Source organism: Dromiciops gliroides, chromosome 2, assembly GCF_019393635.1.
Source record: "Dromiciops gliroides isolate mDroGli1 chromosome 2, mDroGli1.pri, whole genome shotgun sequence".
In the NCBI taxonomy this organism is placed as follows: domain Eukaryota; kingdom Metazoa; phylum Chordata; class Mammalia; order Microbiotheria; family Microbiotheriidae; genus Dromiciops; species Dromiciops gliroides.
The window spans coordinates 293,777,862-293,796,686 of NC_057862.1; the positions used below are offsets into that span (position 1 = coordinate 293,777,862).

General features: G+C 37.6%; 1 protein-coding gene across 4 annotated transcripts in view; it reads right to left on the bottom strand.

Annotated features, from left to right (window-relative positions):
* Nucleotides 1-18,825, bottom strand: part of PPP2R5C (protein phosphatase 2 regulatory subunit B'gamma) — a 196,655-nt gene that overhangs the window by 160,260 nt on the left and 17,570 nt on the right. The gene's annotated exons all lie outside the window — the stretch shown is intronic.

An 18,825-nucleotide genomic window follows, 5' to 3' on the forward strand; every position in this document is an offset into this window, starting at 1 on the left:
AATATTTTATGAAATGTTTTATCAAGCCCCTAACAAGTTCCTTTCATCAGATAAATATAGTTTCTGATATCCAAACCAGGGAAAGATAAAGCAAAAAATAAACCATTCTCACTAATGAATACTGGTGCCAAAAAAAAAAATTTAAAGAAAACCTTAGTAATGAGAATAACAACGTATCCAAAAAATTATTCCATGACCAACTTGGATTGCTACTAGAAAGGTAAAAGATGATTCAATATTAAGAAAACAATGATCAAAAACAACAAAAATGAAAGGTTTATATAGGCATAGAAATGCCTTTGACAAAATAAAGCATTGATTTATGTTGAAAACCCTAAAAAGTATAGACACAGAAGGATTCTAATTTTAATATGATCAAGGGTAAACATCTTAAACTAAAATCTAATTATCTGTGGTGATTCCTTGGCAAAGATATTGGAGTAGTTTGCTGTTTCCTGCTCCAGCTCATTTTACAGATGAGGAAAATGAGGCAAACAGCATTAAGTGACTTTGCCCAAGGTCACACTGCTAGTGAGTCTGAAGCCAGATTTGAACTCAGGAAGTTTTCCTAATTCCAAACCCAGAGCACCACCTAACTTTCCTGAATGCAGTAGTAAGACATCAAATAATTAACAAAAAAGCAAAATATCAAAGAAATCTACAAAAACAATCAGTACATCACATTGCAATTAAAAAAAAAAGAGGTAGTGTGCTATAGTGGATAGCAAGTTGGCCTTGGAGTCAAGACCTGAGTTTAAGCCCCACTTCTGATAAAATTGGTTATATATCTTCCCCTTCACATTTCAACCTCAGACAACTCTCTAAGAATAAAAGTTGCAGATGGTTTGTCAATCTACCTTCCATCCACCAGCAAAAATTTATTAAGTACCTGTTCCTATGCCAGGCCTTTTTCAGTAAAAAGTTGGGGCAGTGTGGTGGCTCAGTGGATAGAACCTGGGCCTGGAGTCAGTAAAAACCGAGTTAAAATCCAGCCTCAGATACTCACTAGCTGTTTGACCCTGAACAAGTAACTTCACCTCTGCCTTAATCCACTGGAGAAGGAAATGGCAAATCACTCCAGTATCTTTGCCAAGAAAATCCCATGGACAGAATTGGTGTGCTATGGTCCACAGGGTCACGAAGAGTTGGACATTACTGAACAACAAATACAACAAATGTGCTGAGAAGACAAAAAAAAGGAAACAATTCATGTTCTTGAGAAGCTTATATTTAATCAAGGAAGCCAAAATTTGTGTATATATGTATAGAAAATGTACCAAATTAACACAAAATAAATACGAGGGAGAGAGGGAAGGAGGGCCCTAAAATTTGAGGGGAGGGCAGGAATCAAGAAAGGATTAATGAGGAAGGTGGTATTTGAGCACTTTGAAGGAAGAAAGAGATTCTATGATGTGAAGATAAAGTGCTTTCCAAGTTATGGGGGGCAGTTAGTACAAAGGCATGGAGATGAGAGCTTCCTTTACCCATGAAGTCCAGATCAAAAAAAAAAAAAAAGCCAGGAGAAAATGATAGAAACTGCGTACAAAGTATCAACAGAATACATAAACTATCTGGGAATTACTCTTCCAAGACACATTTAGAACTCCTATAACACAACTACAACAGGGCAGCTAGGTGGCTTAGGAGACTGGCTCTCTGAAGTCAGGAGGACCTGAGTTCAAATGCAGCCTCAGACACTTGACACTTACTAGCTGTGTGACCCTAGGCAAGTCACTTAACCCTCACTGCCCCGCAAAAAAACCCAAAAACCCAAACAAACAACAACAACAAAAAAAACCAAATGCAACTACAAAATATTCTTTTCTTTTTTTTTTTTTGGTGAGGCAATTGGGGTTAAGTGACTTGCCCAGAGTCACACAGCTAGTAAGTGTTAAGTGTCTGAGGCAAAATTTGAACTCAGGTCCTCCTGAATCCAGGGCCGGTGCTCTATCCACTGCACCACCTAGCTGCCCCTACAAAATATTCTTAACAAAAATAAAGGCAGAAATTTATTGTTCATAGCTAGTTCATACACCAATGACATAAAAATGGCTATATTACCTAAATTAATTTACAGATTTAATGCTAAGTTAAAATGCCAAGGAGTTAAACTTTATGGAACTAGACAAAATAAAATTCATTTGTAGGAATAAAAGCTTTAGAATCTCAAAAGGAAATAATGAAAAATGCAGGCATAAAGAGGGCATGGCATTAATAGAGCTAAAACTGTATAATAAAGGTGTAGTCCTCAAAAGTATTTGGTACTATTTAAAAAGGAGATCAGAGGAACAGACTAGATAACCTTCAGAAAGTGAATATAAGAGTATTTTTATTTATTTTTTTTTAGAATTTTATTTTCCAAATTACATGTAAAAACAAATTTTGCCATCAATTTTTAAAAAACCTTTGTGTTGGGGCAGTTAGTTGGCACAGTGGATAGAGCACCGGCCTTGGATTCAGGAGGACCTGAGTTCAAATCCGGCCTCAGACCCTTGACACTTGCTAGCTGTGTGACCCTGGGCAAGTCACTTAACTCCAATTGCCTCACCGAAAAACAACAAAAACAAACCTTTGTGTTCCAACTTCTCTTCCTCCCTCCCTTCCCACCCCCACCCCAAGAACTCAAGCAATTCAATATAAATTATACATGAGTAGTCATGGCTAGGTTGTGAGAGAAAACAGATTAAAACAAAACTTCAGATTAAGGAATTGTCAAAAAAAAAAAATGTGTTTCAGTCACCATCATTTTCAGATACCATCAGTTCTTTCTCTGTAGATGGATTGCAATTTTCATAAGTTCTTCAGAGTTATATTGGATCATTGCCTTGCTGAAAATAACCATGTGCTTCCCAGCAGATCATCTTACACTAATGCTGTTAATTTGTATACAGTACATTTCTCTCTGTTTCAGTTCATGTGGGTCTTTCCAGGTTTTTCTGATAGCATCCTGTTCATCATAACTTTTATTACCTTAAACTTGACGAAAAATTTTCTTCACAATAGCCCAGCAAGAGTACGTACCATATGTTTTGCCATTGTAGTCAATCATCATATCTATTTCCCTCCATCCTATTCCCTTCCAATGATATTTACTCTATTTTCTATCTTCTTTTATCCTATTCCTCCTCAAAAGTGTTTTGCTACTGACTGCCCCCTCCCCCGCTCTACCCTCCCTTAATTCACCCTTACCTCCTTATCCTTTTCCCCTCCTACTTTCCTGTAGGGTTAAATAGATTACTCCTACCATCTGGGTGTGTGTGTTATTCCCTCCTTGAGCCTACTCTGATGAGGTTAAGGCCTATGAGCTATGAGCTCTGTGCATTTAATGCCTTTCTGCCACCATCTTGGCTCCACCCCCGAATATAGGAGTATTTTATAATCATTCAATAAACATTTATTAATTATATACTGTGCAGGTTATTATACCAGGTTCTAGGGATACAGAAACAAAAGTGAACAGTTCCCACCCTCAAGGTTTTTACATTATAAAGGGTGTGGAAGGAAATAAAAAGAGATAAATAAATACAAAGTAATTAGGCAGGGAGGAGAAGACAATAAAAATTAAGGGACAGTAATCTACATGCCACCCCCTTCCCTCTTACTCTCCATACATTCTTTCTCAATGATCTCATCTGACTTCCAAATCTACATATCCCAACCAAATTTCTATCCCAAACTCCACCTGAAGAAAGGATGGTCGAGAAAGCAGCTTTTTCTTCTAAACTAATCATGCCCCTAAAGCTAGGAATTTTGGGAGTACAGCTATAAGATATATAATATAAGTACCTAATGGGTATATAAAGAAAGGAAAATGAGAATCTCTGCTCTCAAGAAGCCCAAAATCCTCTGGGGAAGAAAATATGCAAACAAGTAAGTGCAATGAAACCACCCCCCCACCACCCATCCCCCCCCCCCCCCCCCGCCACACACACACACACACACACACACATGAGCTATATACATATATATGTATATATGTGTGCATGAAGTAACCAACACAGGGAAGGCATTAGCATTGAGGGGGATTGGGAGAGGTTTCCAGTAGGCTGGATTTTAGCTGAGACTTGAAGGAAGTCAGGAAAGCTTGGAGGTAAAAATGAAGAGAGGGGCAGCTGGGTGATGCAGTGGAGAGAGCACCAGCCCTGGAGTCAGGAGGACTTGAGTTCAAATCTACAGACACTTGACACTTACTAGCTGTGTGACCCTGGGCAAGTCACTTAAGCCCAATTGCCTCACCCCGCCCCCCCCAAAAATAACTAAAAGAAGTATACCAGCAGAACAGATTACATGATCAGCATACAAAAACAAATATAGTCATAAAAATGAGGAGAGTATATGCCAGGCAATGGAAAACAGCCAGAGAAAATTCCATGAGTCAGGAGATGGAATACCTTGTTTGAGGAATATCAAGGTGGTCAGGGTCACTGAATTGCACTGGAGTACTTGGAGGGTAGTGGGGAGGGTGTAAGGTGGATGAAGATTGGAAAAGTGGAGAGGGCAGGGCAGGTTATAAAGGACTTTGAATGTCAGAGAATTTTGAGACAGAAAGCCACTGAACTGGATGGGTAGGAGTGTGTATGACATAGTCAGACCTGCATTTTAGGAAGATCCCTTTGACAACTGAATGGAGGATGGGCTGGGGTGGAAATATGTAGCAGGGGGACCAACCAGCAGGCAGGATATTGCAAAAGGCTAGGAGTGAGGTGATGAGGGCCTATACCAGGGTGATGGCAGTGTCAGAAGAAAGAAAAGGATGTATGCAAGAGATATTAAGAAGGTATAATCAATAGGTCTTGGCAACAGATGGGGAGTGTGTGAAAGAAAAATAAGAAAAATTTTAGTTTAAACAACTATGTGGCTTCTCGTGCCCATCAAATGGGAGTCTGGGAAGGATTTTAAAAAGAAATAAAAGGTACATTAATATTCTCTAAGTAATGTTGTAAATTGATACAATCGTTTTGAAAAAGTTTGGAGTTTTATGCAACACAAGCCATTGACCTGTTCATAACCTAAACTCATGCAACCTACTACTAGGTATATGCCTCAAAGAAATCTATGAGGAAAACAAAAAAGGTCTTATGTATTAGCAACTAATTCAAAGCAGCATTCTTTGTTGTAGCAAAAAACTAGAAGCAAAGTCAGTACCTATTGACTGGGGAATAGCTAAACAAAATGTGGTATGTGAATATAATAGATTACTGTCAGTCAATCAATAAACATTTACTTATTAAGTGGCTACTATAAGCCAGACGCTAAGCACTAGGGACACAAAGAAAAGCCAATAATAGTCTCTGTTCATAAGAGACTCACAGTCTAATAATGGGGGAGACAATATGTAAACGACTATGTACAAGTAAGTTATATACAGGACAAATTGGAGATAATGAGCAGAGGGAAGCAGGAGGAAGAAACTAGAATTAAAAGGGGTTGGGAATGACTTCCTATAGAAGATGAGATTTTAGTTGCCATAAGAAATTATGTATATGAATGATTCAGAGAAACATCCAAAGACTTCTATGATGCAATAGTGAAGAAAGTAGAACCAAGAGAATAGATACAATGGTGACAATAATGTAAAAGGTAACACTAAAAAGCAACTCAAACCTTGATTACTAGTGATGATTATTCTCAATACTGGAGAAATGATAAGGAAATAAACTTTCCTTTTCTCAGGAGAGAGAGGGGGGTAGAGACTATGGACGTGGCAAACAGTATACACCATCAGCAGCAGCTGCTATTTTGATTGCCTTTGATAAATGCTTAAAAAACAAAGCACTCAGTCATTTGCTTCTTTTGGAATTTTTTTCCCCCTAAAGATGGGATGTGAAAGTTCTTTCAACTACTTGATTTGAAATCTGTGTCAGTCATAAGAATTTTTTATACTTGCTAATTGCTCCAAGAATGACAACTAATAGTAACTGGAAGAGTGGGCAGGTGGTTAAGTTTTATTGGTCTACCAGCTTACATGTGCTAACTAATCAGATTAAATACATTTTTGCTAGAAATGTCAGGTAGGCTATACTTGGTACACATGCTGGACCTCAGGAGTCTCAACTTTTGATTTCCCCAATTTTTCTATTTGGAGGTGATACCTTATATTACAAGAGGAAGCAAAAATGCAGGTGGTAGGCTAGAAAGAGCATGGAGTTCCCTGGGTTTGACAATACTGAGCATGCATCAGTTAATCAACAACTATTTATTAAGTGTCTATATGGTGAAAGGCATTGACCTCAACAAAGGGGATACAAAACCCAAATGTCCATAAGTAAGTAAATACAACATAAATTTATTGTCATTGGTTGGGGAGGAAAGATGAACACTTGTGATATTATTAAGAGGATTCCTATGTGGAATAGGTAGCCAGACCATATGACTCTTGGGAGTCTTTTTCAACTTTCTATAATTCTATGTTATTTATAGAACAAGGGTTATCAACCCCTCCCACTACATTCATTCAACAAATATTTACTAAGCACCTGCTACATACAAGACATTACTTGAGAGATACAAAGAAAGAGGCATAGTCCCTATCCAAATGGAGTTTAGAGTCTAATGAGATAAGACAGGTACACAAATGAGTATATACAGGGCTGAATAAGTGTCATGAGAGGTGCAAAGTGCCATGTCGGTTTAGAGGACAGAGATTACTCCTGGTTTAGGATGAGAGAGGCGCAAATCAGTAAGAGTTTCATCCAAGAGTTAGCATTTGATCTAGGATCTGAAGAATGGGTAAAAATTAGACTGGTAAAGCTTGAAAGAGAAAAGACATTCTATGTGAATAATAAAAATAGTTAACATTTATCTAGTGCTTACATGTGCCAAGTGCTGTGCTAAATGCTTTATAGTTTTCTCATTTGATAATCATCACAACTCTAGAAGGTAGGTACTATTATTATTCCCATCTTGTAGATGCGGAAAGTGAGACAGGCAGAGGTTAAATGACTTGCCCAAAGTCATCTAGCTAGCAAGCGTCTGAGGCTAGATTTGAACTTGGGTTTTCTTGACTCCAGGTCCAGTGCTGTGTCCACTGTGCCACCTAGCCACCCTAGTGAAGAAAACTGTAAGCAAAGACATGATCGGAAGTCTAGTTAGACTAGAGGGGGACAGGATACTTCAACAGATATATGACAAGTGATTGATAAAGGCCATAGGTACAACCTCTAAGCACCAAAGGAATTGTACTAATGCCAAGGTGCATTTTTATCTAGTTTACTCATGACTAATATATTCAAAGATGCCTGGAGTCTGCTTATTCTGTAGTTGTTCAATGGTTCTCTCAAGTCTGACTCTTCATGACTCCATGGACCACATCACAACAGGACCTTCTATCTTCCACTATCTCTCAAAGTCTGTCCAAACTCATGTTCATTGTTTCCATGACACCATCTATCCATCTCATCCTCTGCCGTCCTCTTTTCCTTTTGCCTTCAATCTTTCCCAACATCAGGGTCTTTTCCCATGAGTCTCATCTTCTCATGAGGCCAAAGTATTTAAGCTTCAGCTTCAGTATTTGACTTTCCAGTAAATAGCTTGAATTAATTTAAGTATTAACTGATTTGATCTTCTTGCTATCCAAGGGACTCTCAAAAGTTTATCAGCTTTCTTTATAGTCCAACTCTCACAGTCATAAATTGCTACTGAAAAAAACATAACTTTCATTATATGGACCTTTCTTTGCTTGTGAGATACTTTTTAGCATGCTGTCCAGATTTGCCACAGCTTTCCTTCAAAGGACCAAGTTTAATTTCATGGCTGCAGTTAACATCTACAGTGATCTTTGAGCCCAAGAATATAGAATCTGACACTGCTTCCATTTCTTCTTTCTCTATTTGCCAGGAAGTGATGGGACCAGTTACCGAGAACTTATTATTATTATTTAATGTTAAGCTTCAAGCCAGCTTTTACACTCTCCTCTTACACCCTCATCAAGAGGCTTCTTAATTCCAATTTACTTTGTGTCATCTGAGGGATCATTTGCATATCTGAAACTATTGTTACTTCTCTTGGTAACCTTAATTCTGGCTTCTGATTCATATAGCCTGTCATTTAACATGATGTACTTTTACTCTGCACATAAGTTAAAATCAATAAATTGAAAATATGCAGCCTTGTTACACTCTTTTTCTAATTTTAAACCAACCAGTTGTTCCATGTTTGGTTCTATTGTTTCTTAGCCCAGATACAGGTTCCTCAGGAGATAAGTAAGATGATCTGGTATTCCATCTTTCAGGACTTGCCACATTTTGTTGGGATCCACACAGTCAGAGGCTTTAGTTTAGTCAATGAAACACAAGTAAATATTTTTCTGTAACTCCTTTGCTTTCTCCATAATCCAGAAACATTGGCAATTTGGCCTCTTCAAAAATCTCTTTTGGTGCTCTTTTGGTAATTCTGGCTCACATATTGCCAAAGCCTAGCTTGCAAAATTTTAAGTGGAACCTTGCTGGTGTGTGAAATTAATGCAATTGTTCCATAATCTGAATATTCTCTAGCATTACCAAAATCCAATGGCTAGTGTTGAGTTTTCCAAATTTGATGGTATATTGAGTGCAGCACTTTAACAGCATCATCTTTTAGGATTTTAAATAGCTCAGATGAATTCCATTATCTCCTTCAGCCTGTTAGTATTCTTCCTAAGACCCATTTGACTTCATTTTCCAGGATTTCTGGTTCTAGAGCAGTAACCATATCATCATTGTGGTGATATTAAGATCTTTCTTGTAGAGATGTTTTGTGTATTTTTGCCACCTCTTCTTAATCTCTTCTACTTCTGTTAAGTACCTACTATTTTTGTCTTTTATCATGCCGATTTTTGCATGAAACGTTCCCTTGATGTCTCTAATTTTCTTGAAGAGATCACTTGTGTTTCTCATTCTATTTTTTTTTCTATTTCTTTGCATTGTTCATTTAAGAAAACCTTCTTTCCTTTCCTTACTATTCTCTGGAATTTTGTATTCAGCTAGGTATGTTTTTCCCTTTCTCCTTTCTGTTTTGATTTCCTTTTTTCCTCAGCTATTTGTAAAGTCGGTCATTTTGCTGTCTTGCTCTTCTTTGGAGTGTTTTGTTGCTGCATCCTGCAAAATATTGTGAACCTCCGTCCATAATTCTTCAGGCACTCTACCAGATCTAATCCCTTATGTCTATTCATCACTTCCACTACATATTCATAAGGGATGTTATATAGGTCATGCCAATACAGTCTGATAGTTTTCCCTACTTTCTTCAATTTAAGTCTGAATTTTGCAGTAAGCTCATGATCTGAGTAACAGTGAGTCCCAGGTATTTAATCAATCTAATTTTGATACTGACCACCCGGTGATGTCCATGTATAGAGTTGCCTTCAGTGTTAATGAAAAAGAGTGACCCAAACTCTATTAGTCTCTGCCCTGCTTCATTTTATACTCAAGGACCAAACTTGCCTGTTATTCCAATTATACTTTGATTTTCTGCTTTAGCATTCCAATCCCTTACCATGAATGTGGCATCTTCTTTTGGTGTTGTTTCTGGAAGATATTGTAGGTCTTCATAGAATTGATCAACTTTGGCTTCTTTGGCATTGGTGTTTGGAGCACAGACTTTCGTTACTTGTGATACTGAACATGACTAATGCCTTGGATTTGAACAGATACCATTTTGTCATTTTTGAGATTAGTGCTTATCCTAGTCAGGTGCATCTATAAAAAGTTCTAATTCCTTTTGTTCCCTTGGATTAGTGAAAACTAATATGGATAGAGTACTTCTAAAGTCTGCAAAGTACTTTACACATAACAGCCCATCTGAATCACATAACAACCCTATGAGGTAAGTATGAAAGGCATTATTATCCCTATTTTTCAGATGAGAAAACTGAGGCTTAGAGAGTTAAAGTGACTCTCCCAAAGTTATATAGCTAGTAGGCATCAAAGGTGAGATCAACCCAAATGTTCCTAATTCCAAATACAGCACTATATCCTCTCTAACACACTCAGCATAAAACAGCAGAAACCCAAAGGATTGACTCAGCTCAGTCCTGGTAGAATTGACTAGCTTCTGATTGGACCTCATAAGTGATGTGACAACTCACAAATGTGAGGAAGAGATCTTAAGCGGGGGTCCACAGATAGATTTCAGGGGGCTCATGAACTTGGATGAAAAGAAGATTTATATCTTTATTATCTTTACTTATCTAACTGAAATGTAACATTCCCTTCAATTATGAATTTTAAAAAATAAACGCATTAGTCTGAGAAGGGACCATAGATTTCACCCCTCTGACAATGGAACACACACACACACACACACACACACACACACACACACACACACACACACACTCCTGATCTGAAGGAAAGTCAGTCCACCATGTCACATATTGATACAGAGCTTTGTTGTGTGACCAACTAGTTCAGTCAGCTAGGATATGATGCTGATAATGCCAAGGTCATGTGTTCAATTTCTATTCAAGTCACGGGAATGGAACAATATTTTCGAGAGTCATGATGTAGTAAGACCTAGATTCAAATCCCAACTCTGACACTTACTAGCTGTGTGACCTTGGGCAAATCACTTAACCTCTCTAGCTTCAACTTCTTTATCTGCAAAATGAGGATTTGATGACCTCTAAGATCCCTTCCAGCTCTAAATCAGTATCTTATAATGAATGTATTTGTAGTTTTAACTTCAATAAATTATAATTAGGTAAATTCCCTGTAAGCAGGAGCCATCTCCTTTGTCCTTAAATCCAAATGGATTTTAACAAGTTGTTCAGTTCAACTTGTAAAGATGAAAACTGCAAAGGAAGGTTGGAGGTCCAATCATGAAGACCCTAAAGGGCCAAGCAATAAAATTTAGATTTTATTTGATGGGTAAGGAGGAGTCACTGAAAGTTTTTAAGCAAGAAGATGACAGTTGTGAACTACAAAAATGAAAATGCCAAAGACAGTATGTAGAATGGGGTTTTGGGGCATGTGAACTGATTGCTGCCACAGGTAGTGCCACAATAGTCAAACAGTGTTCCCGCCCAATACCTTCCAGCCCAACCCACTTGCTAACAGAGGTAGCCTCTGGTGCGTCCTATTTAAAAGGCTGCCAACCTTTACTCTGTTGAGACAAATCTATATACTTGATTAAGCAGAGCCAAGATAGGGGTTGACAAACTATGGCCAGTGGCCAAATCTGGTCCACCAACTTTCCTTATATTTAAAAATGTAAAAATCATTCTTATCCAATTGGTGTACAAAAATAAGCAGCATGAGGTCAGATATTATTATGGGCAGAAGTTTGCCATCACCTAATAAGCTCTGATCTTTTCTATGAGCTAATGGGTTCAATGATTAGTTTAATGAAATTAAAGGAAACCTCATTTTGCTCAGCCAAAGAGTAAAGTTGTATAAGATTTTAAATGTTCTGAAAAAAACAGGAATACTTTACAGTATGACAACTGTCACTTTTCTGTTCCTTTATTCCATAGTGGCCAACAAATAGTTAAAGGGATAACTAGAAACTAGTTTCTGAGCTTACCAACTGTTTTAATACAAAGAAATCTCTAGAGTGGTCCCAGCAGCCCCACCATAATCACTGAACAAGAAAACAACGCTGGCCTGGTGCTGAAGACACCAACGGTCACTAAGGGGATGATGTATGAACACTGAAAGCCATGGAAACAGTGACCAAGACTTAATCTTTTAACAGCAAAGCTGTGTGATAGTGGTCTAATGTCATCAGAAACTTTGTCAGTTGGAAGAGAAATACAGACACATAGGGATGAATACCCAGAACCCAGAAAAGAGAAATTGTAGGAGTGCTATTTGGAGCCAGTGTTCCCCTCACCTATAGAGGAATAAATAGGTTGATCTGAAGCTCACATTCCACCTTGCTAACTTCTTCCTACTACCCACCTAACAGAGTGACCTCTCCTTTCTCTGGATTCTTACCAATTCCTGGTCTATGCTCCTCATGTGGCACTTACATGCTGCCTTGTACCAGTAACAAGCTATCTTTTCACATATACATTCCTAGACTCTAAAAGAGTTTCTTCAATCCAACTCAACTCAAATACATACTAAGCTCCTACGGTATATACAAGGCAGAGTGCTAAGCAAGAGGGATACAAAACCAAAATGTTCCACAAGAAGCTTATAGCTTGGGTTCAGCTAGGTGGCGCAGTGGATAGAGCACTGGCCCTGGAGTCAGGAGTACCTAAATTCAAATCCAGCCTCAGACATTTGACACTTACTAGCTGTGTGACCCTGGGCAAGTCACTTAACTCCAATCAAGTGACTTGCCCATAGTCACACAGCTCTAAGTCTATGAGACCAAATTTGAAATTGGGTCTTCTTGACTCCCAAACACAATCTCCTGTGCCATGTGCAAAAGGAAATAAAATGCAAAATATATGCAAAGTAATTTCAGGAAGGAGGGTGCTACAGGTCAAGTCACTTCTCTCTGGGTCGATTTCCTCATCTGTAAAATGTGCAAGTTAGAACAGTTGATCTCTAAGTTTTCTCCCTACTCTAAAATCTCCTACTCTAAGGAACTTCACTTCTGGACTCAGCTTATCGGTAAAGTGGGAATAATGTTGTTTTGCCTGGTGTATGGTCAAGGAGTTGCTACCACATCTATTCATATTACATTCCCAGATATACATATATATTCATGTACATAGATAGGCATCCATGTATCACACATGACTAGGCCCAGAAGATCCTGAAAGTAAAAGAAAAGCTATAATCTCAAGTCCTTTCAAGCCCTAGGAAGAGGGTGTGGAAACAACTGAGGATGGGAAAGTGCTTTGGAAGTCAAGAGGTCCTAAGAACTAGAGGAAAACAGCCCTTCAGCCCTGGGAATAGGCCATGCCAACACAGAAAGGACTCCAGCTTTCCCAGTCTCACAAGAGGTAAGGGCACAAGTTAAAGGCTAGACCTTGCCTTTACTGATGTCTGTGTAGGCCACTGAGATGTGCTCTGCTTCAGACCCTGACAACACACTGAGTATTAATCCTAGTAAAATAACAGCCCAACTCTGGCTCCAGGGAATTTCTGAAATAATTAGCCCAGAAAAAGCTAGTACATATTTAACAACAAATACATATAACATGCTTGCCATGTGTAAGGTTCTGTGTAAACCATCCTGGTATTCTCCATCATGTAGTTCACCTGGCAGGGTCTCTGTTAACTTATTTATAAAATAAGAAAAATTAGGATTAGACTAAAGGTGGAGAGTAGAGTGCTTGTGTCACATAAGAGACATCTTCTGGATGTGCCTTATCCCTCAATATCTAGGGATGAAGTAATGGAGTGAGTGTAAGCTATTATCTGCTAATGCTCAGTTCAGAGATCCTCAGCCTGAGGCTTCAAAGATAAGAGAAGGCAGGTATCTATGGGGCAGTCAGAGACTGGGAGCCAATTACTTACTCCACAACTAGAATACCTTCAGGGTATGTTTCCCCTTTACCTAGGAATGAGGCTATGCATTAGTTGGGGAATGGAGATTTTACACAGTATGTGAGTTCAGTTCAGCTCCAGATCCCAGGCCAGAACTCTCCATGCTGCCTGTACCCTTAGGTTCCCAGGTGCTAAAAGTGACATGCTATAGACCTTTCCCTCTCCCCACTGTTCAAGGGCTTCATGATGCCTGCAAACTGGAGCATCTAAAGAATCTGATCATCTTATATTAAGACTTCTTCTTTTAGCTGGATACTATACTGGACATGCACATACTTTTCAGTGGACATGCATCTGTTTTATACCTTGCTTAAAATGAATAATTGGATAACCAAAATTCTCTTGTTGCATTTATCAAAGAATCTTGTATGATTCCAACATTTACATCTTGCTAAAGGATATCCTTTAAGGCAACATTTTGCTCTACTCAAATACTTCTCTAAAAACAAACACTATGGGATCTTGTATTCTTTGCACCTTTTTGATAACTGTGTAACTAAGGCTATGGTATGTTGCAGAACAGCATTTATAAAATGCTGCCTTTGCCCTTCTAATGTTTTCATCAAGGATAGTCTTGAAACATATGTTGAATGTAACATTCTCCCAAAGATTTTGTAGAAAAGAAAAAGTAGGCATGCAGATAGGTATTGATCTTTCCATTAAAAAAATTCAATTCAATTTTTATTTTTGGTTCTGAATCTCTTCCTCCACCCCTCCCCTCCCATTATGAAGGCAAGAAAAGGAACATCATTACAAATATGTACAGTCAAGCAAAACAAATTTCCACATTGGCTATATCTGGAAGAAAAGAAAAGATGCTTCAATCTGCATTCTAAGTCCATCAACACTCTATAATGTTTCATTATGAGTTCAGTCCTTTGGAATTGTGGTTGGCCAATCGTATTGATAAGATTTCCATAAGTCTTTAAAAGTTGTGCATCTTAACAATATCGTTGTCATTATATAAATTGTTTTCCTGGTTCTGTTCACTTAGCTTTGCATTGGTTTAGACAAATCTTTCCAAATCCATCCTATTAGTCATTTCTTACAGCACACAATAATATTCCATTGCATTCATGTACCATAAACTGTTCAGCCATTTCCCAACTGATGGGCATCTTCTCAGTTTCCAATTCTTTGCCACAACAAAAAGAGCTGCTACAAATATTTTTGTATGTATGGGTCCTTTTGCTCTTTCCTTGATTTCAGGGTAGAATTCTAGTAGTGGTATCACTGGGTCAGTTATACATAGCTTAATAGCTTTTTAGCTGTAGTTCCAAGCTGCTTTCCAGGAAGGCTGGACCAGTTCAAAATTCTTCAATTGTTGCTGCTGTTTTTTTGTTTTTTTTAAAGTAGTAATAATGCCTGCCATTTCCCCACAGTGATTTCATATCTTTAGAATCTCTTTCAATGCTCTCAATACTGTATTAGGCTCCAGTATGGATCTCTATTGTGAATGCTGGGTCTATCTAGTTCAGCTGCTTTTCCCATCTGAATTTTCTCTTTAACATTATAGTCCTTGATATCTCTAAGTACAAAATGGAATTCTACCATCACTGATAAAGAAAATAGTTATAAAAATATGATCAGGAATTTTCCATTTACTGTATTATCCTCAAAATTTCATCTTTTAATGTTCTTGGGTGACCTGGTTTAATTAAATCTTAAATGTCAATGTTTTCATAAACTTGTCTCCCCCCCACCCCACACCCCCATCAACTCTCCCAAACCTTCTCAGAGTTTTACAAGATGGTGCTCATAATTTCCTACTTTCCTTCTTTGTGAGAATTTGCAAAGGAGTTTATATTCTAAACCAATCATTGCCCTTTCTTTTTGTCAAGAAAATCAAGTGTCTGCTGATTGAATTATTCACCTTCAGATAGAGAGCTGATGGACTTAGAATGCAGAGTGCAGTATATTTTTTCTTCTTTTTTTTCAGGGCTAGGGGGAAGGGAGAGGAACAGAACAAGGAAACAAGCTTTTTAATTATGTGCTAGGCAGCTTAACACTGTAAACTTTAGTAGGAAATGATTGATCTGTGTCAACATTTGTTTTTATCCATTTCCCTTTTTTGTATCAATAGTTTTAAGTAGGTCAGGTCTGACACATTTTAATTGTATATATTTTTACTTAATGATGATTTCATCTTTGTGCTAACAAATAACTGTCTTACTACACAATCAACTATCTTTTTTTTTTTTTTTTGGTGAGGCAATTGGGGTTAAGTGATTTGCCCAGGGTCACACAGCTAGTAAGTATTAAGTGTCTGAGGCCAGATTTGAACTCAGGTACTCCTGAATCCAGGGCTGGTGCTTTATCCACTGCCCCATCTAGCTGCCCTTCCTTATCTTTTAAGACAGCCAATTTTGGTGCCATGTCCAACATCTTCTGATACATACTAGAAAAATACTAGCATAAAATAGATATAAGGTTTCTGTGTAGTATAAGCCCTTAGCCTCTTTTATTTCTTTAATCTGAGCCATATTTTCAAAAATTTTTTTTCTTCCCCTCTATCCAGCCTCACATTGGGTTCACCAAATATTAAATTCTATGTTAATAATGTCAGACCTTCTTTGATGTGTCAGTTTGTTGAATTGTTTTTTTCTCTTTTATTCTCTGTTATAATGGATAGTTCTTTGGGAGGGGAAAGTATAAACTGGGAAATGTAGGTGATGTAAACACAAAGCATATTGATAAAATTTATCTAAAATATTTTAAAATAATGTCTCTTTTGATTTAATTTACAGGATTGTAAAGAATTTCTATACCTCTTCATCTTCTGGAAGAGTTGTTGAAAAAGAAAATATAATTACAGACAGGTCTTGATTAGCATGAATAATGTATCCTATGAATTTGTCTCATTCGAATTTGCATTGCATATTTCCATTGGCCTGGGACCAATTACCATATTTTACATAATTATAACTTTGAACAATTTAAATACATGTGACCACTTCATAGAATTTATTAGTTGTACTAATTTTGGACATAGTTATGTCTTCAGGGTGATTGATCTTCTTGCTTATGATCATCATGTCCACTCTAAGGTAAGATGACCAAATGTCTCAAATGATGTTCCCCTTGCTCTTGATACACCAACAAAACAAACTTGATCAACTCCTATATTTGCTTTTCAAAACAAGAGGCTAGGAACTATCTTTCTATTTATAGCTGTAACTTCCTTATATCTTATCAAGAACTTCAATAACACCTTTGCTGCATTAATAGCAAAAATGTCAACACAGTTATGACCTTTGGTGAACAACTATCATTACGTAATAATAATCATAATTACTTAATCATAAAAAATAATAATTATATTTACATTTACAAATTGTCCCAAAACTGTGATTCATAGTATCTTCTAGAACAAGGGGCCCTCAGATGACTGAGGGTCTTTTTGTATTTTTCTTTGTTTTGTGGGTTGTCATAGTAAAAGAATTCATCACCTAGTAGTCAGCATAATGGTGGTAAGCATCCCTCTACAAAGAGTAAGTGCTTAATAAAAATTTATTGAATAAGCTCCCATTTCCAGCTCTTTGTATTACAGGAATGAAAAATAATGAAAATAATGACAATGATAGTTAACATTCCTATAGCACTCTTAGGTTAGCAAAGCACTTTACATATATAATCACATTTGAACCTTACAACAACCTTTGAGGGAGCTACTTCAATGATCCCCATTTTATAAATAAGGATATTGAGGCTAGAGAGAGGTTAAGTGATTTTCCCAGGGCTACACAGCTAATGTCTGAGGTGGGATTTGAACCATATTCTTTGGGAAAGAGGGAAAACAGAAGGATAGTTTGTACAGAATGAGAAAAAATATCTTTTATATCTGTTAAGAATGATGGGGGGGCTCTCCAAATCCAGAAAAAAAAAAAAGAACTGTGGAATATGGTTGCTGATTGAACCATACTATTTTGTTTGTTTGTTTTTGGTGCTATTGTTTTTCTTTTTTGAGGTTTTTCCTTTTTTGCTCTGGTTCTTCTCTTATAATGTGACTAATGCAGAAATATGTTTAATGTTATTGTAAATATATAGCCTATATCAGATTGCCTGCTGTCGGGGGGAGGGAGGGGAAGGAGGGAGAAAGCTTTGAAATTGGAAATCTTAAATAAACAAATGTTGAAAACTATCTCTGCATGTAGCTGGAGGATAATCAAAGTACTTTTATAAGGAAAAAAAAAAAGAATGATGGGGGCAGCTGGGTGGTGCAGTGGATAAAAGCACTGGCCCTGGATTCAGGAGGACCTGAGTTCAAATTTGACCTCAGACACTTGACACTTACTAGCTGTGTGACCCTGGGCAAGTCACTTAACCCTCACTGCCCTGCAGAGAGAGAGAGAGAGAGAATAATGATGGGAAACTGAAGATGGTGGACACAAAAAACTGAAGATAGGGTTTTTTTTTTTTTAGTGAGGCAATTAGGGTTAAGTGACTTGCCTAGGGTCACAAAGCTAGTAAGTGTTAAGTGTCTGAGGCCGGACTTGAACTCAGGTACTCCTGACTCCAAGGCCGGTGCTCCATCCACTGCGCCACCTAGCTGCCCCTGAATATAGGTTTTTTACCTTCTCTTCACACATTCACCCCATCCCCACAACAAAAACTGAGCCACCAAAGAAAACAGAAATACTTAACACAAACAAATAAAAAACAAAATAAAAGAGCAAATTGAAGAATGCCATTACAGTTTTAAAAAAATAAATGCTGGGGGCAGCTAGGTGGTGCAGTAGATAAAGCACTGGTCCTGGATTCAGGGGGACCTGAGTTCAAATGTGACCTCACACTTGACACTTACTAGCTGTGTGACCCTGGGCAAGTCACCTAACTGCCATTGCCCCACAAAAATAAAATAAAATAAATGCTGCAACAACTATATGAACTCAAGTACCAGAAGCAACAGATTCCGAGAAAGAAACCATATAACCTGACTGACATCCTCAAATGGGTAAATGATATCACAAGAAATTATCAAGAGTTCGCAAAGTTCAAAAAAAATCCTGAGATCAAATAAGTGCTCAAAAGTAAAAACAAAACAAAAACACAAACAAAAAAACCCGAATGATAATTTAAAGGGGGGAGGAGGAGAAATGAGAAAATATTGAAGTCACTAACAAGGAAAAATTCAAAACACCCTCTCCCAAACCTAAAGTAATGAACTACATTAGAATACCAATCAATTGAACATAAAACAAAGCCGTTAGAAATATGGTCTTTAAAGTATCACTGAATTAACTAAACTATTGTAAGCATCCCAACACAGCTACCTCAGAATTAATGACATCCTAGAAAACTAAGAAAAAAGAATCTGGATAATATACTTCACAAAATTGCCCAAATTTCCCTAAATCAGCAAAAACAGCTGCCCCTTGCCTTGTTTAGTTTTCAGTTGTGTCTG